General features: G+C 45.3%; 1 protein-coding gene and 1 long non-coding RNA gene across 23 annotated transcripts in view; one reads left to right on the top strand and one right to left on the bottom strand.

Moving 5' to 3' along the window:
* MSI2 (musashi RNA binding protein 2) overlaps nucleotides 1-21,316 on the bottom strand; it is a 391,492-nt gene that overhangs the window by 274,323 nt on the left and 95,853 nt on the right. The window lies entirely within an intron of this gene.
* LOC112655012 (uncharacterized) lies at nucleotides 403-20,662 on the top strand. Of its 2 annotated transcripts, none has more exons than XR_003133507.3 (3): nucleotides 403-1,234; nucleotides 14,994-15,097; nucleotides 19,910-20,662. It is a non-coding gene; the product is annotated as an uncharacterized LOC112655012 (long non-coding RNA). The 2 variants fall into 2 exon arrangements; XR_003133508.3 differs by lacking the exon at nucleotides 403-1,234 and adding an exon at nucleotides 11,570-11,724.

The raw sequence follows: 21,316 nt of genomic DNA, 5'->3' as shown, positions 1-21,316 counted from the left end.
TTTGACCTCAGACATTCATGACCACCTAGTCCCCACCAGGCTGTAGGAGCCCAAACAATTTAGTTCTTAGAGCTCTCATAGGGGTCTGACAAAGACACGCAGTGGCATGAGCATGCAAAAAAAGACAGGGATCCATGATAAGCTCTGTCAGGAGAGTCAGAGAAGACTTCAAAGAGGAGATGCCAACTAAACTAGGGTTTTAAAGGATGAGCAGGAGTTTTCCAGGAAGATAAGAAGAACAAGTAGAGTCACAGCAGCATGAAATATCACTGTTTTAGGTACCAAAACATTCAGCAGTATCACAAATCAAGAGGAAAGGAGAAACTGCTGGGAGATAAGGACTGATGCAAGGGTTAGATCACAAAGGGTCTTGCAGACCATAACCAAGAAGACTAACCTTCATCCTCTAGACAAGGGGCCAACAATTTCAAGCAGAGGAATAACACGGCCAGCTCTGTATTTTAGAGAAGTCATTCCATAGAGGACAGACTGGAGAACTTGCACACACAGACTGTAAGGTCGGTTAGAAGCTTATCATAACAGCCCAAGATGAAGGGACCTTCAACTAAAGCAAGGATCTTTTGCATAACAAAGCAGGAAGAGATTTAAGAGAGAGAGTAGGAGACAAAATTATCAGCCCTGGGTAAATGGCCAGATGCAGAGATGAGGGAGAAGAAGTCACCAACTGCGATAAGGAATTGCAGAAGATGGAAGTTTGCAGAAGAACGATAAATGTGTTCCGTTTCTGTACATTAAATTGGCAGTGTCCAGAAGATAATCTGTGTATCTCTTCTGGAGCTCAGAAAAAGGATCAGGACAGATGACCCAGAGTGAATTCACTAGGAGGAATCCCAACATCTTTTGGAAACCCAAAGGCATAGCCAGAGAATCAGTAGAGAAGCAAGAGAAAATTATCTCGCCAACTATCCCAAATGGCCCCTTAGTCTATGCCCCTTTCCTTGAACATGAATGAGCTTGTGACTGCTTCAACCAGTTGACTACAGCAGAAGAGATGGTGTGTGACTTCCAGGGCTGGATCATAAAAGGTGCTGTAGCTTCTAGCTTCTTCGCTGGAACATGCATCCTTGCGGACCTGAGCCATGGAATAAGATGTCCAACTACCCCAAAGCTGCCATGTTGGAAGGAAGCCCAGCCACACAGACCACATGTTGGACCTCCATTCTCTGAGCCATCCCTGTCCAGGCACCAGGCATATGAGTGAATAAGCCTTCAGGTAATTCTGGCCCCTTGCCACCAGATTATCATCAACATTTTAAGTCTTTCTGGCTGAGGTCCTAAACACAGCAAAGCAGAAACCAACTATCCTATTGAGCTCTGTCTAAATTCCTGACCCAGTAATTCCCTGAGAATAAAGTAATTGCTTTAGGCTGCTAATTTCAGGGGTCATGACTATTACACCAAAGCTAGGGTATTTCAAATGGAAAGGAATGGTCAGCAGTGTCCAACAACATAAAAATGTTTATTTAGAAAGGTAAGGAGGCATCAGTTCTCAGTTTCAGTGGATCCAGACCTCAGGCACATACTGTCTATGACCAATCTCAGTATATGCAGGGCCAGCAGTATGTGTAGCTCAACAGCAAACTCCAAGCTGCCACATGAGCTACTCCCACACGAGCCCAAAGGGTATGCCGAGGCCTGGAGTGACTTGGCAGTCTGTGGTTAGTTGCAAGTGTTGATTTGGGGGAAAACCTTACTGTTGATGGCAACTGGCAATGAGGATTTACCCTTGAACAGGACAACTGCCCCAAGGTACACTGCCATACATTTGTTACGGTCAACTCTGCCTTTAGAAAGGTAGAAGTCTAACAAAGTTAGGGTTTTGGGGTTTTTTTTTGTTTTTGTTTTTGTTTTTTTTGGTAGAGAGAAATGGTTTTTATATTTGTTATCACTGTAAATATCAATAGTGCCAAGAGGCCATCTTAAAACAGTAATTTGTTTTAACAGCCCTTTCTTGCCCTTGACCAAAGGCCATCTTGTCTCCCTGTGAAAAATCTGGATTTAGTACTCAGAATATATCTGAAACTATAATCATTTTGCACACTTGTTCTCCAGGCAGCTCTGCAGCTCAGGAGAGCTCACATCCTGTTCAGCGGGCAAGTCTAGAGACCCAGGGACAAGTCAAATCATTGTTGGAAAATATGGCATTGCTCTCCCTGGCCACAAATCTTGCCCCTCCCGCCAAAGGCCAGTTTGGTCTTCCACTCTATTCCAGCTGCTCCTCAACCCTGGCTCCCCCAAATATTCTGTGTTCCAGAGATGATCTACATCAAAGGAATGTGTTAAAAACACAGGGAATAAGGGCAGCCCAGGTGGCTCAGCGGTTTAGCGCTACCTTCAGCCCAGGGCCTAATCCTGGAGACCCAGGATCGAGTCCCAAGTCAGCTTCCCTGCATGGAGTCTGCTTCTCCCTCTGCCTGTGTCTCTGCACCACCCCCCACCCCCCGTCTCTCATGAATAAATAAATAAAATATTAAAAAAAACAAAACAAAAACACAGGGAATGAGCCACCTGAGACCCTGCAGAAGACTCGGTCTGCACAAAGAGAGACCCAGAAACAAAATAAGAGTCAGTTGTACAATTAACCCAGAGGAAAGATCTGATCTTATCAGACCTTTCCTTTGGCAAAATCTCATCATAGGAGATTTGCCTTAGTTTTAACTATCCCTTCATCAACACAATTTCTGAGCAGCTACTTGGAATGAAACCTTCTGGAAAGAGAAACGAAAAGAACTGGAACTACTAGCCTGGGTGGGCTGATAGTTTCATCAAGGAGACAGGACATCTGTAGACACACTGCAAATCATCAGCCCAGGCTTCAAGGATCCATGCAGCTGCTCTGACCAGGGCATGCACATCCAGGTCCTCAGGTCTTCATTTCAGCAGCTCCCTCACCCAGGAACTCCCTTCACATCTCAGCCCAAATGTCTGTGCTCAAAATGTCCCCTTCTCCACCAGGCCCTCCTTAACCAACCTATTTAAAAACTGCAAGCCCTCCAACCTCAAGCACCCCCAGACCTCCTCCCAACTTCTACAGTCTAACACACCTTGGATTTATTTACATTATTTATCATCTGTCTCCCTCCTGCTGGAAAGTAAGCTTCACCAGGCCAGGAATTTTAGTGTGTTTTGCTCACAGACATACTCCCAGTGCCCCAGTCATACATGGCATACATGGTAAGTACTTGCTGAATGAATGAATGGACATTCTACATCCCCCCTCCCTCAGCCTCTATGAGCAATCCTACACCTGCCCAGGATGTCAACTGTTCCTAAGTGGTGCCATTCTATTCCATTCTACTTCCCATTATCACTAGATGTTTACCCATGAGGCTTAAGTTTCTTGTGGGGAGAGGCCATATTTATTTATTGTTTGTATCCCCCCCCCCAAAGCATTAATGGTGCTCAAGTAGGTAATCAATTGAATCTAACATAAAAATCAAATTGCGTGGAAAACAAGCAAAGAGCACATAGCTAACGTATATGTACCTGCATACGGTGCTAGAGCCTCTGAAGATACCAAGAGAAGCAAGATAATCCACTGGTGTAAAGTCCATTGTGAAAGCCACTAGCCACAGGTGGCTATGTAAATTTAAAGTGTCATGGGTACTTGAGTTCCTTGGTTGAATTAGCCTAGCCCCATTTCCAACACTCAGCGACCCCATGCACTGGACAATGCAGAACGTGTATCTCCTTTGTTCTACTAGACAACAGGGACACAGTCCTTGCCCTAAACGTCTATTGCTCTAGTGGAGCACACAGGACAAGAACCAGGAGGATATGCCAACCAGTCATAAGGGAACCGAAGAGGGCTACAAGGTTGACAGGGGAAAGGGGTCACTCACTGCCTGTGGGAAAAGGCTTCAAGGCAGGGATAGAGATATAGGAGAGGATCTCTAAAAACAAGTTGGGTTTTCTGTGCAAAAAAGGGGGAGGTTATTCTGGAAGCCTGGAGAGTGAGGATCCACAGGCAGAGAGGGGCTCTGGGGTATGATGCCTAGAGCACAGGTGTGTGGGGGACCTGTGAGACATTAGGCTGGAAGGGTCCAGGTGAGGCTGGGATTCCAGGTAGATGACTGGGCTAGACCCCGTGGGCAGTCAGAAGCCTGGTAGAGGTCTCTACCTCCTAGAGAGGTAGAGTAGTAGTACGGAGTAGGGGTAAGTCGGAAAGGGACCAGCAGAGATGAAGCCACAGCAAAACCAGTTGAGAGGCTCCAATGGAAGTTGGCAGCAGAGACAGAAACAAAGGGACAGAGGCATGACAGCAGCACGTACATGGCTAGGCAATTAATGACCCTCGGGGGTGACAAAATGTTCTAATTCAAAGGATCCAGGGTGCTCGCAAAAACAGGATCCCCCTTAGACTGTAAACAGCTAGTAGGCAAGACCCATGTTCACTTGGGGTCTATGAGTGGGGGGCTCACAGACGACCCTCTAGGGCCACCAGGCCTTGCCTCCATCGAGCTGATCCTGCGTCGGTCGGCCTGGCGGATATCTGCATGCACCAAAGCTTGCTCCCATTTCTCTGTCACTGCTCTGAGGCCAGAAAATGGGGGTCTTCCCGGTTCCTACCCTGCCGGTGGCACTGGCAAGCAACCACTCCCCACCAAAATTCAATTCTGGCCTCAGAAGCAGCCGCTTTCAAAGCAAAGGGTATGTGCTCTGTTCAAGTCCAGCAGGCCAGCTTTCCTGGTCCCTCCTGGGCCACCCACTGCGGGTTAAAGACTTATTTATGCACACTCTGGGGGCTCAGCATGGAACGGTTCCAGACACAGAACGAGGTCTTAACCAGGTGATTAGAATGCAGGGCACAACTTGGTTAATGCTATTGTAGGACTCCACAAAGACTCGGATGCGTTTCGGCAAACAGCTAATAATAAAAGCAGGAGGAGGGGAGAGGTGGAAAAAGTCAACCTGGCATTTTTACAGAGGATCATCCTCCTCTCCACCCCCCGCCACAGGCACCTTTGTGACAACTTGCCTCTATCTCCAATTAGCCTATTTTCAGCAGCCAATATCCAATATGCTAGGCCTGCTATTCAAGAGCCTTTTATCTAGCATGCACATACTTTACAGAAGAGAAAAAGGAAAGGATTTCTAACATGGCCAGGCCAAAAAAAAAAAAAACTAAGAGGATTGGGGGGTGCTGTATTCAAGAACAAAGAAAATTCTGGAAACCTCCTGAAAGAACCCTGCCTGCCTCTTCCTATTAAGCAATCAAGAGCTGACAGAGTGCTGGACATATAGCCGCTGAGGAGCATGGGAAGCCGAGGGCCACACAGGGGGCCACGCTCCTCTTCCCACAGCATCCAGCCCTCCCCTTATCGCCAGCCTGCAGGACAGAGCAGGGCCTCTGCCTGTGTACAGCGGAGACTGTGCGGAAAAGTCAAAGAAGGCAGAAACCAATCCGAGAAATAACTTCCTGACAGGCCGACAGCTGACATTCTGAAGTGAACACAGGACGTGCCAAGAAATCATCAGGCCTGGCTTTTCTCTCCCTGATAGATGACAAAGCAAAAAAAAAAAAAAAAAAGAAGAAGAAGAAGAAGAGGAGGAGGAGGAGGAGCAGGAGGAGGAGGAGGAGGAGGAAGAGAAGAAGAAAGAAGAAAGAAGAAAGAAGAAGAAGAAGCAGCAGCAGCAGCAGCAGCGGCGGCGGCAGAGGAGGAAGAGGAAGAGGAGGAGAAAAAAGAAGAAAGAAAATGAAGAAACAACCACAGCCACACAACATCTCATAAATCACGACTTTTATTGAATGCTTCACCACATAATAGTAAGAGTCAAATTGAATAAAGACACCCTTCTGTAAAGTAACAGCTGAGACTTGCCATCTCCCCCAGCCCACGGCAGGCGGGAGGGAGGACCGAACTCTGAGACAGAGAAGGGTTTGGGGAAAAACAAGGTCAGCAGTAGAGACAGGCAGTGTTTTTCCTACTGGATTCTCAAACCATGAGCACTAGAAGTCAGGAGAAGTGAGGTGACCCCGGAGCAAAGGTGCATAGGCAAAATGTGTGGGCTAGGGCGGCAGCGTTTTGTTCAGAAGGGTGTGGGGGTGGCTATGGCTGTAGAGAGGGATCAGGAGTGAAGGAACCACTCTGGACAGGTCTGCAGAAAACATGAGAAGGGTTAACCGCAAGATGAAGAGTTGGGGGCCGAATTCCACTGGGGGAAAGTCAGACTGTGGGCTGGCAGTTCATCACGGGGACCTTCAACCCGTCAAAGAAGCCCAGCCACCCTCACAGGTAACATGGCAGGCCCAAGGGGTGACAGAAACGCAGTTTCCTTTCATTTTACATTCCCCCTTGCTCCAGGTCCACAGCATAGTCAGGGACAGGGGTGTTCAGTGTGCAGTATGGCCTTCCTTTCTCGAGAAAGGCTGGCTCACTCTGGAACCTTCTCTCCCAAGTGACCCACTCTCAGAGCTTGACACGCCGATGCCCCACGCCCAACAAGCTAGGTAAAAACTAAGAAAGGAAGTAAGTAAAGTATTGCTTGAAAACCTCAGTCTGTGGGGCAGGATTGGTGATAAGACAAGAGCTCTTTATGGAGAGCGACACTCTTCCTCTGCCCTACCCATCTAAACAAATTAGCTCTGTGGGTTTTTTTTTAAGTGATGGAGAACAGGAAAAGAAACAATGCATTTCTTTCCAAATTCTGCCCTTTGCAGAAGCCAGAGAACTAGATTTGTGGTTGGTAAGGGGACTACTTTCAAGTCCTGCCAAGATGAAGAGCCTAATGCCTGAGCACAGTAGGCCTTCCACAAGCACGGGCTGGACTCAACTGCACAGAAGCCGTGTTCACCTGGCCACCGTCCCAGAGTCCCTACTCAATTCCAACTCAGGAGCCAGCCCCAGTGATGCAACAGCAGAGGGTGATGTAACAGACCAAGAGCATTTCTAAGCAAATGCCATGGAGGACAGGACTCCCCAATTCAAGTCAAAGTTAAAAGACTGTCAGACTAATTCCTTCCTCTGTGACTCTATCCCAAGCATATTCAGAAAGGCACTTATCGGTCAAGATGGTACCTAGAATGACCACATGCTTCCCCCTCCCTCAGGCGAGGGGAAGAGGAGTTGAGGGGAAAGCAGTGTCTCATTCACATGTAGGTTTTAGCAGCAAACGTGTCATAAGGCCAAAGGCAGAAAGGTTTGACTGCGGAAAGCAAATGAGAGACCACATTTGCCCAAAAGGTTAGGACGTGATTTCTAAAATATTAATGCTTAATCAATCAACTGCTCATAAACAGACCACTCTTCGAGGGCATTAGGAAGACAAAGAGGGGCCACAGAGTTCTGATTTCTGCCATGTAAGCGTAAGTGGAACGAAAAAATCACAAACTAAAAACTAGACCGCAGGTGAATTCACCTGATGGAGGTTTCTCCAACTTCAGAACACAGGGTCACAGAGAGGTCGAGATTGCACACACCCCGTTCTTGACGCATTTGTGCCTTTCAGTGACTCCCTACCTTGGGGAAGGGATCGGAGTGCTGGCTGGTGGAAAAAGTTATTATTTTGTGGTTGTGTGCTACTGAAGAAGCCAACTCATGGTTTCAGAACACTCTTGTTGCACTGAACTGACGCAGCAGTAAAGCCTTACTGAAAAACAAGTCTATGTGGGCTCTTGCATGACCCAGAGGAGACAGTAATGAATTAGAGCCAGGCCTGGATTTGGCTCCCAGCTCCATCGCCTGCTGGCTGTTTGACCCTGAGTCTGACCCTCTATGTCTTTCAACCTTAGTTTTCCCCATCTATGAAATGGGATAACATTCCTGATACTAGCAGCATTACACTGTGAGGATCCAATCAGATTATATGCAAAAGTGCTCTGTACACCTGAAAACGCAGTGGAGGTATCAGTCCATGGACTCACCAAGCAACTCACCCAGCACTTGCACAAGCATGTGCAATTTCTCTATCTCAGACAGCCTATAACAGGGCCCCAAGAGGAAAATGGGAGTAAGAACTCTAATCCCACATTGGCATCAATGGCTGATCAACAAAAAGAGAAATCTCCACTCAAGAAGATAAGAGGAGGGCAGCCCAGGTGGCTCAGTGGTTTAGCACCGCCTTCAGCCCAGGGTGTGGTCCTGGAGACCAGGGATCGAGTCCCACATCAGGCTCTCTGCCTGGAGCCTGCTTCTCCCTCTGCCTGTGTCTGTGATTCTCTCTTTCTCTCTGTGTTCCTCATGAATAAATAAATAGAATCTTAAAAAAAAAAAAAAAAAAAGAAGAAGAAGAAGAAGATAAGAGGAACCACGTATCATCTAATTAAAGCAGGCAGGTGAGTGCAAATTCCAAGCAGGACAGCCTGGTTCAGCTTCTCGCTCTCGGGCGGCCAGGGCCAGAATCAGCAAATGGGGCTTGGTGTGCCTTCGCAGTGGAGACAGATGCCCAAAAGCTGTAAGGGCCACTCATTTGAAAGGGAGTAGGCAGGAGGAAGGGGAGCTGGCAACCTCACCTCTCAATTCATCCTCTATTTGTTCCCTATACCAGCTGCTGGATGCCGGGGCCTCCAAACACACTTGCTCGGAATAGCCTCAGTACCTTTATTCCCTCTCGGTGTGCCTCAAGTACACTGCCTTCCATCCTCATGGAAGTCCTATGTTAGGAGGATGGGATAATGGGACACTGTCATTCCTTCATCATCATCAGTATGATCAGCTAATCATTGTGTGCCAGGCACTGCTGTAAGAACCTGACACATTGTGGCTTTTTTTTTTTTAAAAGATTTTATTTAGGGCAGCCCCGGTGGTTCAGCAGTTTAGCACCCCCTTCAGCCCGGGGCGTAATCTTGGAAACCCGGGATCGAGTCCCGCATTGAGCTTCCTGCATGGAGCCTGCTTCTTCCTCTGCCTGTGTCTCTGCCTCTCTATGTCTCTGTCATGAATAAATAAATAAAATCTTAAAAAAAAAAAGATTTTTAAAAAATTTATTCATGAGACGGGGGGCGGGGGGCAGAGACACAGGTAGAGGAAGAAGCAGCTTCCATGCAGGGAGCCTGATGTGGGGCTCGATCCCGGGTCTCCAGGATCACGCCCCGGGCTGAAGGGGGTGCTAAACCACTGAGCCACCCAAGCTGCCCACACTGTGGCATATTTAACTCCCAGCACAACTCAACAAGGTGGGAACCATCTCAATCTCCCTTGTACGGATAAAAGAAACTGAGACACAATGTCAAGGATACAACATAGCCCAAGCAATGTGTTTCCAAAGTCTACACGTCTCTTGAACACAGTTGGTGATGTGTTCCATCTTCTCTGCCAAGAACGTAATGACTAGGTATCGTTTTTTTATCAAGCACACAGCAAATTCTGGAGGAAGAGGAAGGATGGGAGAGGAATGAGATGAAGGATGCAACAAAGAGGAAGAAGAGTAGAAGAGAAAGGGAAGGAGTCAAGAGAAGAGCTGTCATGTCCAGGCTGTGGGTTCTGGAGTGAAGAATCTAAGCTGTTTCTGTTCAGACGATGCCAAGAGGAGTAAAGAATACCAGTGCTCCTCCCTCCCCATTTTACAGCTGAGGGCATTGAGGGTTCCAGATGTTAATCACTTGCCCAAAAACAGACACCTAACCGGAGCTGAAAACCACCCAGCCCGGTCTGAAAACAGTACTGACATGTATTCTCCACAACTGCAAGCTGCTCACATATGGATGAGTGCAGCACAGAACACCTTTAACACCAAGCCATCCATCCTTAGAATATACAAAGCCCAGGATGTGAGAAATGCAAAGAGAAAACTGCAGACAACAGGTGCTCAAGGTGACATTTCTGATGAGGAGACGCCTGTCCAGAAGATGTCATTCATGGTCAACAGACGCTTCCTCTGCTACCCAAAGAAAGGTCACCTGAAAAGGGCCTACCCATCTGCACAGAAAAGTAAACTCCTTTGGAGACAGGATCATATCTTTCATATGTTTCCCCTCCCCTGCTCCTCGCTCTACACCACCAAGCAGAACGTTCAGAGTTGCTGACCCGCCTGACCAGTGCAGGGCCTGAGAAGGTTGATGACCACCTGTTGCTAGGAACTTAAGTTCACTGATGCTTATACTGCATCTCATTACTCTCTGGATTTTGACCCTCCACCCATTACTCCCTTCCTTCCTCTCCCATAAGTCTCATTCGTCAATGTAATCATGCTGGATGTTCCTGAACAAACCTCACAGTAAGCCAGCCAAACCTAAAGTCAGGGCTGTAAACACTAGGCACTCAGCTGCCACACCAGAAGCAGACAATGGCCAAGGATAGCAAAGAATGATGCTCTATCTCTATGGGGAATTCCAGGAGTGACATGATGTCCCAGCAGAGATACTGAAGATGGGAACCTAGAGATGTGTGTTCCAATCGCGTGCAGGACCTGTGTTCTGCTTGCCCTCTTGCCTAAAGCACTTTCCAAATGTCAACTGTCCACAGAGTAAATGTTAAGTGGTTTCCTTGAAAGATTAGAGATAAATATCTTCCTAAATTTTGGATTTTGAGAGGGAATGCAGGGTTTCCTCCAGGATGAGAAATCACACCAGAAAAGGGTCAGGAAAAAAAAAAAAAAAAACTTAGTAAGCTAAAGGTTTAGTGACAGATATCTGGTTACAAGTTCAAGGGCTGGATCTGGGCCTGAATTTATTGTCAGTCAGGTCAAATCCTAGATTACCATGCATCATTTATGCCCTCTGTTGCAAAAATGCAACTGAACTTCAAATGACTTTTTTTTTTTAAGATTTTTAAATTTATTCATGAGAGACACAGGCAGAGGGAGAAGCAGCTCCATGCAGGGAGCCTGATGGGGGACTCAATCCCGGGTCTCCAGGATCAGGCCCTGGGCTGAAGGTGGCACTAAATCGCTGAGCCACCCAGGCATCCCTCAAATGATATATCCTAAAACAAGGTTAGGTAGTACTGCCATCCCATGATAATATTTCTGTATATAGCTGTTCCTTTTTAAAAATTTCTTTTATATTTTGTACAACCCTCCAGTTTTTGGGTTTTGCTACTCTGCTAGTCTACCTTCCATAACTGTAACACAGAACTCAAGCATATCTGATCTATTCACAGAACTGATGAATCCTCATGGGAAATCAGTGTCCCTCATCCATTTCAGCATCCTCCCACAGCTTCCTGCTACACAGGAATGGGAAAAGTGAGGAGCATTTCAGACTCCCTTGCAGCTAGCTGGAAAAGGGGAAGTGTAGATTCTGTGCCTTCAGCTGTTTACTCTGGCAGCCGGGCCAGGGGGGCATATGGCTCTTCTGTGGCAACATCCTGTGTCTTAGCTGACTCCTCACAGAGAATCTATTTTGCTGGAGAAGATAAAGGCAAAGCAGCAGCAGCTGAGGTGCTTTCAACGAGGGCAGCGCAGGCACCGTTCTGAACCACGAAGCTTCCCAAGTGGCTTTCAGGTGACAAAAGAGGCAACAGTTCCACAAAGACCCTGATCTGCTGTGAGGCTCCAAGAGTTGTTTCCCAAAAACACAACCTAGAGGTTTTTCTCAATTGCCTGATGATTTCTGCAAGCATTTTAGTGCCCTCCAACAAATTCCTTTCTGCTTAACCTAGAAAGGAGTGGATTTAGCTCTCTGCATCTGAAACCAGACTAAACTTGGCCTTTGTTCTTCTTTTTAAAAGTAAATCAACATCTTCATTTTAAAAGAAGAAAGGCACAAACCAGAACCCTGGAATTTCAGTTATGTTTCTAACTGGCTGGATGATCTGAGACAAGGTACTTATTAATGTTTACTGGGCCCCAGTTTTTTCATCCAGAAAATGAAATGGTGAAACCAAATGGTCTCCAAGGTCCCTAACATCCTAACTTTGAAGAATTCTAAATTCAGATGCCCTTTACTTCCCTAATCTGAATTTATTTTTGCAATCAGTAAGATCAGTACCCCTTCGTAGGGGAAAAAAAAAAATGTTCTCACTCTGAAGAGAGTGATGGCTTTCCAATCCTACTCTGGGACACCAGGAGTCTGAGTCAAGAAACTCTGCATTCACCTGGAGCTGAACGTTTCCTTTGAAGAATAGTCCACAGTGGTAGGGGCGGATGAGAGGGTAGAGGCGATGAATAATATTCCTTTATAGTTTCTTCTGGAAAGGGAAGCGGTAGTATTGGTTTCTATATTGTTTATATTTTTCAAAGCAGAAAGTACCCATTGATTATTTGTATAATTAAATAAATAGAAAACAGGCAATGCTTGCTTTCAAATTTGTTTCTCTGTATGTACTATTCCCATCCCCCGCCCCAAAAAGAAGAAACAGATCTGTACATTGACCATGATTATCTCTGTGCAGTGAGATTTCAGGGACGTTTATTTTCATTTATATGCTTTGGGGCATTTTCCAAATTAACCATGTTTATTAACCTGGTGAGTTAAAAGGACAGTGAGGAGCCAGCCCCCTCACGTCTATGCAGGTGACTTTGCTGAAACGGTTACACCCAAAGTTCTGATTCAGAGGAAAGCTATTTCCATCCTCAAGCATGGATAAATGTTAACCAAGTAAGACAGACAGGTGGGCTGGTCAGCCTATTGAAGATAAGCAGATAGGTAAACAAATAAACTCTAAACTGAAAGCTGTGCCAAAAACTGCACTGAAGAAGGGAGAAGTTTAAAGAATAAATATAGTGTAAGTTGAGCAGAGAAACACCGAAGATTTTGAAAATCTTTTCAAAATTAAGCCTTACCAGGCAGCAGAAATAAAGATGTTTACCATACACACATATTGATTTTTATAAAAACTAGTTAATTTTTTAAAAATAAGTTAAGCTCTCAGGCTTCTGGCAAGGTTATAAAGTAATACCATCATCCTTATAGAGTCAATTAAGATAAAAATATATTTTATAAGGAGATTATAAATATGCAATTATATATAATACATTATGCATATTTTTAAATATACATTATGTATATTTCAATACATTATACATATTTTTTTCGAGATATATATATCTTGAAAGTATCTATAGCCTTTAACCCAGAAATTCCACTTCTAGGTATGTGATGTAAAAAGGCAATCAGAGATGTTGATAAGAGGTCATGCACAAGCATGTTCACCAAAGTTATTTGTAATTTTAAGAAACCATTAACAAGCTATTCAACAATAGGCTTTGGTTAAATAAAGCTGTAAGTCACCAATACAATGTAGACAATAAAAATTATGCCATAAAAATAGTGAATTATAAGGGGGAAATATTCATAGCATAGATATAAAATGAGGTTAGTGAATAATGTGTTTATTTTTTGTCACAATTTTTGCCATGAATAAAGGATGAAAGAAAATGTACCAAAATGTTAACAGTGGTCATCTCTAAATGGTAAATAGCAGAGTTAGGGAGATTTTTACTTAATTCTTGTGGTTTTCCAAAATTTCCCCAAGTGTTTATATTTGGGAGAAGTAGAGCAGAAGCTGTAATAAATGTTCTAAATAAACAAACTGCCCAGGTCTCTCCTTTCTATAAACACTCAAGTTGAAGTCAAAAGCGTTTTCTTATCACAGACCAATCTTGTAATTTTACCCCATCAACTGTCTGAATGGAACAAACATTACTCATTTGCCATGTTTGTGGCTGGGGTAGTGCTTTACTGCTGTTTTTAAATTAATTAATTTGAGTCGCAAGCATTTGAAATGAGACTATTTTATGGGGCTGAAATTTACATTTATCTCCCTTTTTAAAGCCCATTTAGCAAATTAACAAGAAAACAGCAACACTCAGGGAAGTTATGGCACCCACCCGCATATGTCATATACAAAATAGCAACTCCAGGATTCTCAAGAGGGTCAAAGGAGATTGTCTTATAAAGAACTCTGGAAAGAAAATAAAATGCTATATAAGTAGTAGTAAAATACTATCACTATCCTTAAAGTCCCCCTATTTTGTGACTTTGACACAGAGTTTCTTTACTCTTTTTTTTTTTTTTTTAAGATTTTATTTATTCATGAGAGAGGCAGAGACATAGACGGAGGGAGAAGTGGGCTCCCTGCAGGAAACCCAATGTGGGACTCAATCCCAGGGCCCCAGGATTATGACCTGAGCCAAAGGTAGACGCTCAACCCCTGGAGCCTCCTAGGTGTCCCAGGGCTTCTTAATAAAGTCCTGTCTGAGCACCAAGGGAAAACCCCATGATTGGGGCATTAGGCATTACTCTGGGTAAATGCCCGTCACATTCCCCATGTGATTCATGACCCCAGATAGGTCAGAAATACAGCTCACACAAGGAAAACCGATGCAGCTGCTGGTGAGTTTTATCTATAATCAAGGCAGGTCCAGCACAGTCTCTCTACTTAAAAGAAAAACTAAACGAAACATCCTGTGGTCCATTGGCCATCCATGAATATCCCAAAGGCCTCATTGCAGAGCAGTTTGTCTTAAGGCTAAATTCCAATGACACCTACTCCAGGACCTTGGTCTCTCTGGGCAGAAAGGACTAGCAAAGAGCAACAGTGGAGGCAGGTGGAAGGAACATTAGCCTCGGGTCAAATACTGTAAAAGGGGCCCTACCTCGTACCGTGGGTTCCATTTTATTACAAAACAGAATGGCATTTCTCTCATTTGGAAAGATGGACATAATCCACCTCCTTCGTGATTCAAACTGTCCTCTCCCACAATCTGTCTGAATTTGTGAAGTCTAAATGTTTAAGGTATTTCAATTACAAATGAAAACAGCAGCCACCATAACAAGACCTTGGGCGCCAGGCAGGCCCAAGCAGGAATGGCACACAAATTCCCCTTCTTTGAGGGCAGCTTTCACAGCTACCCAAACCCATGGCTTGAAATTAACTCGCTCAGTTAATAATTCAAACCCATTGGCTGGGCAAGTTTTAACGTTTCAATGTTGGGTTTACAATTAACCAGGAACAGTGTTTTAAGGTGTTTGATTTTTAATTAGTCTATTGATTTACCAGTCTGGTTAAGTATACGTTATTCCCGTGCCCTTTATTCTGTCTTCTGGTTACCCTGTAGTGGTTACTCTGCCTCTTTTCTCTTGTGAACAGCTCCAGACTACAGGCCCTCCCTCTCCAGGAGCACAGGAGACGATATGAAGAACAGAAGGCACAAAGCCTGAACACCTGGAATGTTTGGCTTTGGGCAAACTCAGGTAACCTGCCTGTGCCTCTCTTTCTTCATCTATAAAATGGGATGGTAGCATCTACCAACAGGAAGAGTGTGACCATGAGAGGATACAGAAACCCCTCAGATCAGCGCGTGACACAGAGTAAGCACCCGGGGAGCCCTGGTCTCCTCTTTTCCCTTCTTCCATGGTTCAGAAGCCATCTACGTCATTAATCGGAACATTTCTGTATCTCTCTTTGCAAAACCAAGATAGCTGGGAAGATAGTATACCCCATGGAATACTTCCTAAGAACAAAACCAGAATGAATTATTCATCAACAGAAGGGTCCCTCTCACTGACAGATTTAGGTGTGTCCATTAAATAGCATCTGTCCAACCTGCTTTTACTCCCAGGGGAACAGACAGGCTCAGAGACATCAAAGCCTTCTCAAGGTCACACCGCTTGGTGGCGAGACATAAATGGATCTCTGAACACGTGGTCCCCAACCTACAACAAATCACCCCTCTCATTATCCACCGTTCTCATCTGTTTCCCAGATGTAGGTGGACAGGTGAGGTCAGGAGGGAACGCTTGTGTCCAGTGACAGCTGCTGCAATTCTATGACAGAGCCAATAGTGTAACATGTCCTAGGCTCACTTACAGGGACAACTGTGATGTCACGCTCAACAAAATAACTAAAACTGATACAAAGAGCTCCCGGTCATTCCCACCAACAGAAGCCAAAAGTGCCACCATTGAGACAGATCAAGAGGCCTGAGACCTAGCTCCAGCAGTATTTCCATAAAGATCACTAAGTGATTCTGAGAAGCAGCCTTGGAAATCACTGAGAGAAAAAAAAAAAAAATCCCATGGTGAGGCCAATGTGAAACCGTTTCTGCCCTGCAGACTGGTAGGAAAAGACCAATATGCTACAGTGCTTTATATTCCAGTTCCTTCAAACATACTGTTCCTTCTGTCCACCTGCTAACCTCCTATTCATACCTTCGAACACCCAGTAACTCATCTTGAAAGCCTGCCCTGACAATCCCCTCCCTGGCTCATCTCCCAGTACCTGTCATCTGCCCAGTACCTGTGCTACCTACCTCAGTACCTAGTACATAACTTGACTTTTCCACTTGCCAGCCTACATTCTGTGTGGCTCCTGAACTCCGGGGTATCACGACACATTTATACTCTTAGAAAGCAAGGACCACCCAAAAGTTTTTGTTTATAGGTCAGTGTTTACTGTATTAGAAATTTAAATGGAGATATTTATGAACAGGAATATACACGTCCCATCACCCATCAGAACAATGACATCAACATAGGCCATGAGGCCTCTGGAAGATTCCACTGTACATTCATGAAAGGATGAGAGTGAAAAAAGGTAAAACAGAGCCTTGAAGTTATTAGGAAAAAAAATCCTGATACCACAGAATCCTTGAAATGGTCTCAGGGATGCCCAAGTGTCCCTGAATCAAATTTGGGGACTACGGTTCTAGTTCATTCATTTGCGTGTTCATGTTTTCTGTGTTCTAGGAGCAGCTTGAGGGCAGAGTCTGTAGCTTATGTCTCTTCTGTGTTCGCCTCTCCCTCCCAGAACCCTATCAAAGGCCCAGGAACCCCACAAACCCAACTGTGGCTCCCCCCTCATGAGAGGGGAACTTGCTGGACACTCCCTCACCCACCAAGACTCCACATAGCTGGTAGGAGAGGGAGGGGTGACACGAGTAGGGGTGCCTCCAGGCACAGGTCTCTGCTCTGGGGACCCCAGCCCTCTCCCAGAGTGAGGCCTCTCTGCAGATAAGCAAATGGGGAGATGAGCACTCACGGCACTTATTTATAAAAGGCCGTTCCCTGGAGAAAGCAGGGATTTAAAATCTCGTGACTTGCTTTCCACCGATCCTCTTAACAAGCCTCCGGGGAAAGACCCAGGAGCTAGACCCTCAGGTTCTCAGGTTCCTGGAGAGGCATCAGACAGTGCTGAGAAAATGGCTGCTTGGGGGAACAGCGTGTGTGTATGGGGGGGGTGAGGACCACAGAAACAAAGGCCCCTCCAAGGCCCAAGACTCCTGGAATTCGCAGCCAGGGGCACACCATCACGGTGGCGGGTCCCCCCTGCCATACATCCAGCTCTGCACCATCCCGTCTTCCTCTTCCAGCCACACCCCCACCTCCACCTACTACACACAGAGTATTTCCCACCAGCTGCCGGCTTCTCTCCTCACAGAACTCGGGGGGAAAAAAAAATCACGATTCAGGAAAACACACCCACGCATCTTGCTCACCGAGCATGAAGCCATTCCCCACGGCGTGGCTTTGTCTCTGCTCTACAACTGACAGCCAAGAAGGAGGAAATGCCTTTTTGATACCAAAATGCTGCCTCATCCTTACCTTACAACGAGGCCCCCACCTGAGTGCGTGCTTGTGAGTGCGATGCTGCTATATCACTACTTGAATACACGTCCAAGCTTGGAAAACAAGCCAATAGCTCAGAGGATCCAAGGCAAACTCAATCTGACAACCACAATCCTGATGGCTGCCAAGTCTGATTGACTAGTTGGATATATTTAGATATGGGGGAAGTGGGGGATAAAGCAGTGTCGTGCCACTGAACTCAAGAATACTGTGTTGGTAACGACAGACTAGCAAATAAACAGCCGACAGCCATCCAGCTACATCATCTGGCATCCCAGGCACAGAACCCGCGCCTCCCTAAACTACACGAATTTCAAAAGCCGCCCACGCCATTGCAAAAAAAAAAGGAAATTAGAAAGAATTTTACCATTCCCCATAATCATTCTTTAGAAATAAACAAACAAATAAGTAAATAAATCTGCTCCTTTACTCCACGCCCCCCCCCCCACCAACACACACACACACACCACACATACCCACTCCCCCTCCTCTGCTGTCTCTTTCTAGGACAAACCAAATATCTTGCAAGAACAAGGCCAAAGTTACTGAGTTAAAAGCCTTGAACCCTGTGCTTCTGCTCTTGCAAAGGTTCTGTTTTAAATCTGGCCCTCTCCACCACTGACTGCTACCTACGTGGGAATAAAAGTTAGAGGTTTCTCTTAATTCTTTCTTTCGAGGGATGGAAACATTAGAGTAGACGGGGTGGTTAGGGCTATTAATCACAGACTCCTTCACCAAGTGGTTCACACACCTCACTCCCTTTAGGGAGTCAAGACTCCAGCACAGAGACCAACACTACTAGAGGATGTGGAGCTCAGGCAAATGAATTTACCCCTATTGGCCTCAGTTTCCCAGCAATAAGGTCAGGAAACTAATACCCATCATTGGGAGGGTTCATTCATTCATTGGACAAACATTTACTGAGACTCTACTATGTGCCAGGCAGTAGAGGAGAGATGGCCACAATAGAAAGAGGTAGATAAGATGGCCCAGATGAAGCTCTGGACAACACCAGGCACACGGTAAGCACTCGGTGCATGGGAGCTAACCTGCCACTGTGACACCCTCCACTTTCTCTCACACCATTCCCTCGCTCACACGGCCTTCTTTCAGCTGCTCTAGTACATTGGACTTCTGAGTAGGCTACTCCCCTCTCTACCTGGCTCTTTCTACCCCTTCTGACCTAACTCCATTCATGTGAAGTCACTCCTGGATGCCTCCCTACAGATGCCTTTGTATATGTTCCCAAGTCACTCTCTACTCTTCCTCCATAGCACTGATCACAAGTTGCATTGAAGCATCTATCTGTAAGATTGTTCTAGTGTCTGTCCCCCACAATTTTATGTAGGCTTCATATAGGTGTCTTCCTCCACCGTCAAATTTCCCCTTAGCATCTAGAAAAGTTAAGAGTGGGTACTTAATGCATATCTATTGGTGGAATGAATGAATGAACCACTTAACTGAGAGAAAGAAAGAATGAACCACTGAACGGAGTGGCCTCCCCTCTATCTCTAGAAATACAATTTCACAGAACTAGTCCCAAGGCAGGTAAAACCATAGCGCCTCAATTTTCTCATCTGCAAAAAGAAGTTCTGGTAAACATTCAAGACCTCCAGATTTTTAAAAAATTAAGTCTCAATACAGGATACATTTCCCTGACCAGGGTTGGATCTTTAGAGACAGCAAATATTTTCTTCTGGAATAAAAATAAGTTGGGTGTCTGCTGTTAACAGACAGGAAGTGCCACGGGTCTTAAAAACAGGTTTTTTTTTTTTTTTGGTAAGGAATAAATAAATTGAGACTTCTGTTTTGGGCAAAATCCTGTGCCATGCAGGATAAAAGCCAGCGCTATACTAAAAAGGAAAAAGAAAAGAAAAGAAAAACAAAAAACAAAAAACAAAAAACCCAGGCATCTCTGAGCAATACATCCGGGTTAGTGGAGCAGAAAGGACACACGGCCCTGAAGAAATCCTAGGGTTCCTGTTTTTAGAACAAGACTCAATCCGAAATAGAGGCTTGAGGATCACAACCAGGAGCCAGAGGCCTTTTGCACTAAATAGTCAAGACCCAATCCTACAGTTATTCCAGGGGCACGATGTGGGGTTTTTTTCCCTGCAGGGGTGAGGGAGGCGATGGTTATTGTATGGGTGGAAAACGGGCTTAAATGCAAGCCCATTAGAGAAGCAGAGCCTTAATTTATCAATTAGACGCCATCTGTGGATTGTGTTCCTTGAAATAATTGTTGAATTTGACAATGCACTGCAGCTTTACAAAGTTTCTGCCATCCTTGATGCCGTTTAATTAAATTTCTGCACTTAACTTTGATTGCGCTGAAAGCGCCGATGCCTTCCACAGATTGAGTTCCCCGGCCACCTGCTGTGAGGGAGCCAAGCGCCTTCCCAGAGAAAGGGAAAAATATGTATTTTCTTTTATTTTCAGCCTCGCCTTTTCTCAGTCTTCACCCAAAGGGAACCAAGCCTGTGGCGGCTACACAAGAGGAAAGTGTGTCCCCAAACCCAGCCGGCAGAGCCTCCAGCCCCCTGCCACCTACGGTGAGGTCTTTCTGCTCTTTTACGGCGTCTCACGGCCACAGTTAACAAAACAGGATCTCAGACACTTACCAAAAGCAGAGACGTGGCTTAAAATAGAACACAATAATTGTCACAGAAAGCAACCAAGAACACACGTTTCAGGTGGAAGCTGCTTCTGTTTCCAAACTCCCCACTCAGGAAGGACAATAGGAGCCTTGCAGGGGCGGACCCCACACTGGGAGGCCTGGGACCTGGTGCCCACATGGGCTTGCTAATCCTGATAGAGGAGCCGGGCAATGCCTCGTTTTCAAAGGACAGCTGGAGGGCAGTTTCTCACCTGCCTGGTTTCAGAGAAACAAGGGCCCCAACCCACCTGGGGCCTCAAACCGGCCTTCACTGATTTCTGTGTGTCTGTTTGTGTGTGGTAAAATATGCATAACATAAAACCACCATTCCTTCCTTCTGTCTCCATGGGTCTGACAACTCTAGCAACCTCACATAAGCAAAATCATACAATATTTCTCTTTTCTGTGCCTGGCTTATTTCCCTTACCATAATGTCCTCAAGGTTTATCCATACCTCCCCGTGTCAGAGTTCCCTTCCTTTTTAAGGCCAAATAATATTCCACTGTCCATGTACATACGTTTTGTTTATCCACTCATGTGTCAACAGACATCTGGGCTGTTTCCACCTTCTGGCTATTGCGAATAATGCTGCTATGAACATTGGTATATAAATATCAATTCAAGTCCTCACGTTCCGTTCTTTTGGGTATATAACCAGATGCGGAATTTCTGGATCATATAGTAATGCTAGGTTTCATTTTTTTGAGGCTCTGTCATACTGTTCTTCATCGCGGTTGCACCACTTTAGAATCCCACCAGTAACATGCAGGAGCTCCAAGAGACTTCATTTTTAAATAGAAACTTTACAATTATAGTGCATGCACTTGTGTTGAACATTGCCCTCTCCCCATTTTTTCTTTTAATACAAATACTTTATGAGTGGTATTACATAAAGATGAACACTTTAGTGTGGTTTTCCCCCCACCAAGGAGGAAATATCAGAGGGGTGGCACGTAAAGAAAGAAAAGAATGTGGGAAAGGCAGAGCTAACAGGTGTGAAAAATAAACTTGGCACCTTTTATTTTCCTAGAACCACATGGCTCCTCTAACTCAAACCCTCAAGTTCAAAAGATTTATGGACTACAACTTTAGAACTATAAAATAAAATTCTCAGGAAACACAGTCAATAGATCATTACAACAGCCACTTATGCAAGCCATAAACTTACGGGGCAAACAGAACTGGGTCAG

This window comes from Canis lupus, chromosome 9 (genome assembly GCF_003254725.2).
Source record: "Canis lupus dingo isolate Sandy chromosome 9, ASM325472v2, whole genome shotgun sequence".
Taxonomy (NCBI): domain Eukaryota; kingdom Metazoa; phylum Chordata; class Mammalia; order Carnivora; family Canidae; genus Canis; species Canis lupus.
This window is presented reverse-complemented; position numbering and strand designations above follow the sequence as displayed.